Genomic DNA, 7,938 nt, shown 5'->3' on the forward strand with positions numbered 1-7,938 from the left:
TAGGCTTTTCTTTTGCAACCCTGGTAATATTACAATACAGAAGGCTGGAGCCAAAAAGGAAGCAATGGGGCTCTGTTGTGCCAGAAAGTTACCCCAAAACAGAAGCACCTGTTATCCAACTAATGCATGGTGCAACCGTGCTTGGCCAGGGAGTTACAGTGCTACAACAACAGTTGTCCAGGGCCTACATATTCAGATCCTTGGTGTATCTAGATCATTTTGCTGTGCAGACTTTCTTTTTGCAAAACAGTACATGTACTGTACAAAACCTTGAGAATCATAAGCACTTTTTTAATAGGAAAGGTGATCCGTATTTCAAAACATTTTCATAGTTTTATCTATTTTTTACCAAGATACTATAGTCACGCTTTTCTTGTGAGTAAATGGTTGGTTGTTACTTATATATTTATTTTTACTTATTTATTTAATTTTTTTTGAGACAGAGTCTCACTCTGTTGCCCAGGCTGGAGTGCAGTGGCACGATCTTGGCTCACTTCAATCTCTACCCCCCGGGTTCAAGCCATTCTTCTGCCTCGGCCTCCAGAGTAGCTGGGATTAGAGGTGCATGCCACCACACCCGGCTAATTTTTGTATTTTTAGTAGAGATGGGGTTTCACTATGTTGGCCAGGCTGTGGTTGTTATTTAATATGTATATTAAGAACTGCATAAACTAGCAACATTTCTCCAAGAAAGAGATAGTTTAGAAATGGAAGCACAGCTGGGCGCGGTGGCTCACGCCTGTAATCCTAACACTTTGGGAGGCCGAGGTGGGCGTATCACCTGAGGTCAGGAGTTCAAGACCAGTCTGCCCAAAATGGCGAAACCCCGTCTCTACTAAAAGTACAAAAGTTAGCCAAGTATGGTGCACTCCTGTAATCCCAGCTACTTGGGAGGCTGAGGCAGGAGAATCGCTTAAACCTGGGAAGCAGAGGTTGCAGTGAGCTGAGATTGTGCCACTGCACTCCAACCTGGGCAACACAGTGAGACTCAAAAAAAAAAAAAAAAAGGAAAGAAAGAAAAAGAAATGGGAGCAGCTCTTTAGTCTTTTTCTTCTGTGTGTGGGTTCTCTTGCTGCTTACTCATTGCTGTCCTGTATGCTGTTTTTCCAGTCCCAAATGCCACCTGTATCTAGGAAGCTTTCCACGTTGACCAAATGCTGGAGCACTATGCAACTTTCCCAGCCCCAGTATAGAAGCAGGAGTATTAATTCGCAGGGTGAATACAAATGAATCAGTGAATACAATGATCTTCTACTTCGGTTTCTTATTCTTGCAATTGTTTTGCCAGGATAATAGTGTCACTAGGTAAGTTACATGTAGTTCTTCGGCTTTCAATGGCTTATCATTGCCTCAGAGGCTTATTTATTATCCTTCAGCTATTTGTCTTTGAAATGAAGCAGAAGGAAAGCCTGCCAGTGGTTTCTTGGGTCCCCTTTATTCTCCCAAATTTTAGAGAAATGGTACCTATCTAGAGGTCTTTGGTAAAGCAAAATTTGCTTAATAATAGAGTGTGTTGTCGAATCCCAGAGGTTTCTAATATTTTCTGCAATTGTCTCTTGTTAACGTAGGATTTCTCTGGACCCTGTAGCTGGCGATCATTACCCCTGTCAGCACTCTCTCTTTACAGACTCTAATGCTGCCTCCTCAGCTCAACATGGCATCCACCTCCTCAAAACCTTCCATCATAGTAAACATAAGACTCGGTAAACACAAACAAACAAACATCTTTCAAACATGCATATTCAGGTACTATCTTCATAGTTCGAATTCCTGCAAGATAGATCAAAGGAGTCATGCGGGCTACAGTTTAATCCAAGGTAGCATGGAATTACTAGGCATCCAGTTTTCATGCAGTGTTTGAGGCTTGAAAGAATACTCTCACAGAAGTTACATCATCCCAAAGTGGTAACAAGATTTGATTAATTAGGAAATATTGGACATTTATATGAGTGGAATTATCATATTTCCTCAAATATGTTTGTGTTTACCGAGCCTTATGTTTACTCTGATGGAGGGTTTTGAGGACGTGGATGCTATGTTGAGCTGATGGAGCATTAGAGTCTGTAAAGAGAGAGTGTTGAGGAAATACGATAATTCCACTCATATCAATGTCCAATATTTCCTAATTAATCAAATCTTGTTATCACTTTGGGATAATGTGACTTCTATGAGAGTATTCTTTCAAGCCCACCTTTGGCCTGCATTATGTGCCTTTAGGCCACTGCTTTAAAAGCATGTAGTAGGGAGCACGCTTGGCACATATAGGCAGGTGCATATCCTAGCAGCCCAGTCCAGCACGGGCATATGACTCCATCGGCGGGGTTCCAAATTCATATTAGTGTTGTCTGCTTGCCAGGTGGTATACAACTGTGGGGTAGTACTGAATTCTTTCCTTTTACAATGCTGTTTTCCATCTGGCTTTGATTCTTTTTTTCATCACAAAGTATACTTCCAAAAAAAGGAATATTACTTTATCAACAAAGACAGGGCATCTTAAATCAACATTTAAAAAACTAGATTTCATTTGCAAAATTCTAAAATAAATTTTGGATGTTTTTCTATATGCAAGTTACTTTCACATTTGAAAGAAGATTGACCTGTTTATATAGTGAATACATTTACCTGTGGAACACTACAAATATAAAAGCTCTGTCAAAAGGAGGCTTTCTCCCAATATTTTTTCTCCATTCTTTCTTTGTAGAATCCCTAGGTTTTAGTGGGCCTCTCTCTGTCCAGAAACAGACTATTTCTCCCCTTCCCTTGTAGCTTGACGTAGCCATGTCTGTCCAACAGGACATAAGCAGGAGTAGTGCATGGAATTTTTGGGAAATGTCCTTAAAGGGAAAAGGCTCTTCTACTTTTCTCCTTCTTTCTGGCTACAATGTGAATGTGAGAGCTGGAGCGTAAATATGCACCTTGGACTCTGAAGTGGAAACCATGTGCTAAGCATGATAGAGCCAAAGATAAGAGCCCAGTTTCCTAGCATCATGGGATGGCATGTCACCTCTAGAGAGACTACTACCTCTCTAGAGAGATTTTTAATGTGAGTGAGAAAATAATCTGCTTTTTTGATAAACCACTGTAATTTTTCATTTACTGTTACTCCTAGCTAAACTAATTTAAATGGGTAAACTCTCAAATATGGGAAGAAATGATCTCCTTTTGAAAATACACCATACTGGCTGGGCGTGGTGGCTCACGCCTGTAATCTCAGCACTTTGGGAGGCCAATATGGGTAGATCACCTGAGGTCAGGAGTTTGAGACCAGCCTGGCAACATGGTGAAACACCGTCTGCACTAAAAATACAAAAAGTTAGCTGGGCGTGGTGGCAGGCGCCTGCAATTCCAGCTATCGGGAGGCTGAGACAGGAGAATCTCTTGAACCTGGGAGGCAGAGGTTGCAGTGTGCTGAGACGGTGCCACTGCATTCCAGCCTGGGCAACAAGAGTAAAACTCCGTCTCAAAAAAAAGGAAGGGAGGGAGGGAGGGAGGGCGGGAGGGAAGGAAGGAAGGAAATAGACCATACTGTACTCCAAGTTACTTAGTTTGGCCTAATGGTGGCGTCTCCATGAAGTAATTCAAATCTGAATGATGTTTCTATAATAAAAAATAATAATAGCAACAATACAGCTCACTCCAATTTCTCTTTCTGAGGGCGTCAGTACCTTGAATATGATGTTCACTTCCTTTGAATAAATAGCATCTTGAAAAGTGGAAATAGAGTATCTAAAGCAAACTCAAACCTGCTTTAAAAAAAAAAGGCAAATTCAGTAACATTTTCAATGCTTGTGTCTAATGCGATTGTGAAAACAAAAATTAGTGTTATGGGTAATTTATGTCCTGATGAATTCAAAAGATTGGGTGTTGAATTAATAGTGAGTTTTGTACTGAAAAGGATTGCTGCTGAAGTGCTGGCTGTTTTCTTTCTTGACCTATATGGTAATTGCATATATTTGCTTTTAATTATCAATTAAATTGTATGTTTATGTTCTTTTCTGCATTGTATCTCATAAAGGATTAAAGTAGTGAATTTTGTGGTTTCTTTTAAAAATATACTTTTACTTTTAAAAGCCGATATTTTCTTTTTGACAAGAATAAAGGTAAATTACAAATTCATATTATTGTGAGTTTCTCAACCAAAAATGTATTGCTTTGCTTAACAAATTGTTTAATCAAATATATGTGATATTTTAGTGGAAGTCATCCAGTAGTTTTAACTAAGGATAATCTCAGAAAGTTATCAGGCTTTCTATGTATAGAATCTCCTTAGCTAAACCCATTAATATATTGGATCTAGTTGAAGTACAACCACCTCAAATCTTTTATAGAACAAGGTTAGAAATAAATGGATGAGTAAAAATAAACCAAATTGTAGAAGTTGCAGGCTGGGCGCGTGGCTCACACCTGTAATCCTGTAGCAGGACAAGCAGCAGACAAAACTCCTCAGACACCGGGTTACAGAAGGAAGGGGTTTATTGGCCGGGGGCATTGGCAAGACTTCAGTCTCAAGAGCTGAGCTCCCGGAGTAACCAATTCCTGTCCCTTTTAAGGGCTCACAACTCTAAGGAGGTGCATGTGAGAGGGTCGTGATTGAGCAAGCAGGGGGGAAGGGACTGGGGGCTATTTGCACCGGTAATTAGATGGGAACAAAACAAGATAGGGATTTTCACAGTGCATTTCGATACAATGTCTGTAATCTATAGATAACGGAACCAATTAGGTCAGGGGTCGATCTTCAACTACCAGGCCCAGGGTGTGGTACCGGGCTGTCTGCCTCTGGATTCCATTTCTGCCTTTTAGTTTGTACTTCTTCTTTCTTTGGAGGCAGCAATTGGGCATAAGACAATATGAGGGGTGGTCTCCTCCCTTATTCTTCCCTTTTGAGACTCTCACTCATTTTATTAATGGGAGTTCTCACTTTCATTTTCACTACCCATGTCTTCTTGCAAGACAGATCAATAGGGGTTTATATAGTACATTTGTGCTGAGGCATTTTGGTGAACTAAGGTAGCAATGAAGCTTTTTATCATTCGAAGAAGTACAGGTATCAAACAAGGGAGCAGTAGGCAGGTTCCTATTATTATTGTAACTCTTACTATAAGAGTTTTAAATCCTCCTAGCGCTGAGAACCATTTTCCAAACATGGCCCCAGGGTCAAATCCATGCCACACTTGCACGGGCACATGTGCCAGTTTTGTCATATCTCTAACTATGTCTTCAACTACTTGCCCTTGATTATCTATGTGTAGGCAGCAATTAGTAAGGTTAGATTTCCTGGAGATCTCTCCTTCAGCTGCTAGCAAGTAGTCGACAGCTAATCTATTTTGATAGATAGCATTTCTCATCAGAGTTTCTTGCCGGGCCAGAATAGTCAAGGCTCTGCCGGTTTTATTAGTGATTATTTCTTTTTTTTTTTTTTTTGAGACAGAGTCTCACTCTGTCACCCAGGCTGGAGTGCAGTGGCCGGATCTCAGCTCACTGCAAGCTCTGCCTCCCAGGTTTATGCCATTCTCCTGCCTCAGCCTCCCAAGTAGCTGGGACTACAGGTGCCCGCCACCTTGCCCGGCTAGTTTTTTTGTATTTTTTAGTAGAGACGGGGTTTCACTGTTAGCCAGGATGGTCTCGATCTCCTGACCTCATGATCCGCCCACCTGGGCCTCCCAAAGTGCTAGGATTACAGGCTTGAGCCACTGCGTCCGGCCATTAGTGATTATTTCTAAGACAGCTTGTAACCATATGATTTGGTTGATCATGTAAATGGGGGTCTGGTATCCCCATGAGCCGTCTTGTGCCCAAGTAGCAGGCCCATAATATTGTATGATTCTCTCAGGCGGCCATTCATCATCTTTCCAATTTCCTTATTCCTAACTTATTATATTAATGATAGCACAGGTATCAAATTTTAAGGTGACTTGTTTGGGCACCCTCTTTTTTCTTCTGTTTTGGCTAACACTTTACTCATATTGTTTATGAGCCCCCACCAGTCCTCAGTCCTTAATCTTATTTTTAAAACTGTGGTCATGGGAGGCTCAGATGGGTCATAACACACATGAGGTTGGTTATTTCCTGGGCTACGTACCTTGTATAGAATAACATTATACAAACAAGTTCTTTTTAGAGTTCCAGTACAGTTATAATAACTGTAAAATAATAGGACCTTAGCAACCTTTGTCCTACCTCAGTGACCTGATGTATACACCAGGAACAGCCCTCAGTCTGAGGAAGGTCAGTTGAAGTCCTTACTGTACAAATCCAAATTTTAAGGAAAATGAGTCCCACGATGAGTTTCTTCATGCTTCGGCCGTGCGTGGACCAGTCCGCTTCCGGGTGTGACTGGAGCAGGGTTTGTCGTCTTCTTCAGAGTCACTTTGCAGGGGCTGGTGAAGCTGCTCCCATCCACGTACCGCTCACAGTCTACTGATGTTTGAGGATGGTCTCGGAGGTTGGGCCTGCTAGAATAAACTGAGTCCAACACCTCTACACAGTTATGTTCAACTGGGCTCTCTGATACCGGGAACAAGGTGGTGGGGTTTAGGGTGTTGCAAACTTCAACAATTATGTGGGGATTTTCACACAGCAAGCTTTGGCACTTGGTTAATCTAGCAGTTGTTAACCAATGATGTCCTTTGGTAGTCATTAAAGTTATCACAGCATGGTGGGGCTTTATATTCAGGTTTTGCCTAAGGGTTAGTTTATCTGCTTCTTGTGCTAACAGGGCCCTTACACCTGGGGCCAGCCTTTGGAAACCCTGTCTAGTTGTTTTGAGAGATAGGCCACTGGCCTTGGCCAGGCCCCACAGTCTGGGTTAAAACTCCAACTGCCATTTTTTCTCTTTCTGACACATAGAGTGTAAAGAGTTTTGTCAGGTCAGGTAGCCTCAGGGCTGGGGCCGACATGAGTTTTTCTTTTAACTCATGAAAAGCTCGTTGCTGTTGGTTGTAATAGATGTAGTTTATCTAATCTACATTTTTATTAACTGTCACCTACTAAAATATTGACTCAAATCCTGCAGCTATTTGATTTCAAGCTTTAAATTGATCTAGTATACCTCGTGGGACTCCAATTGTGTCTAAATAGACATGAGAGTTGAAAGACCCATAAGGGTCTTCTCTCACTTTATGATGTCTTATTATCATTATTTTTCCTTCTGGTTGATGAAATGCCAGGGTGAAAGGGATAGCCAATTGGACTAAAGTACAAGTGCCATTCCAGTTATTCAGCAGAGTGCCCAGTAAAGGTCCACCACAATACCACCACACTCCGCTCAGGCATGAACAAGGGCTGACTGATTGATAAGCTCTTGAAAATTCTTAAGCTCACTGCATCCTTTCAAGTCCCCAAGGAATGCTAAGTTTCCTCCCTGTCATGAGAGACACGAAGTGAAAGTAGTGTTGGGAGACAGAAGCTGGATGGCCCTCGGGCGCTGGCCCGTAGGGACTTTGGGATATAGCAGAGAGAGCCTGGCATGACTTATTACTCCAGGCTGTAGAATCGTGGAAAAGAGCTATCATGCAGCCTACGCCTGGTCGACTGGAGGACCACCTTAGTGGAAGGGGGACAATCTGGGCCTCTGGCCTGCCATGTGCAGAAGCATAACAATTGCTTTTGTTTCATGTGCAGATGGAATATTTGATCCATTTTAACCAGGCATTTGCATCTTGGTATCCTGTCTTAATTGCTAAAGTTTTTTTTAAGTCTTTAACTTCTGTGATCCTCTAGTAAAATGAATGTATGGTTTTAGGGAAATTACAAAAACCAGTTGGGGCAGTCCATCCTTGCTCTTTAGTGGTCCGCAGAACGTTGGACCAACTATGGCATGAAAGCTGTACATAGGGGAGCAACACTCCTGGTTGGCACTGGGGTCTTTATCGAAATCTCCCCGGATTAAATGGTCCTAGTTTACTAATGTCTAGTCTGAGGAGAGTCAGGAGGGACAGA

The 7,938-nt window shown here is 41.9% G+C and overlaps 1 pseudogene; it reads left to right on the plus strand.

The window, feature by feature from the left end:
• The first annotated feature begins 1,734 nt into the window (after positions 1-1,734).
• LOC105516892 overlaps positions 1,735-7,938 on the plus strand; it is a 21,450-nt pseudogene continuing 15,246 nt past the window's right edge.

Source organism: Colobus angolensis, unplaced genomic scaffold (assembly GCF_000951035.1).
Source record: "Colobus angolensis palliatus isolate OR3802 unplaced genomic scaffold, Cang.pa_1.0 Scaffold293, whole genome shotgun sequence".
Classification (NCBI taxonomy): domain Eukaryota; kingdom Metazoa; phylum Chordata; class Mammalia; order Primates; family Cercopithecidae; genus Colobus; species Colobus angolensis.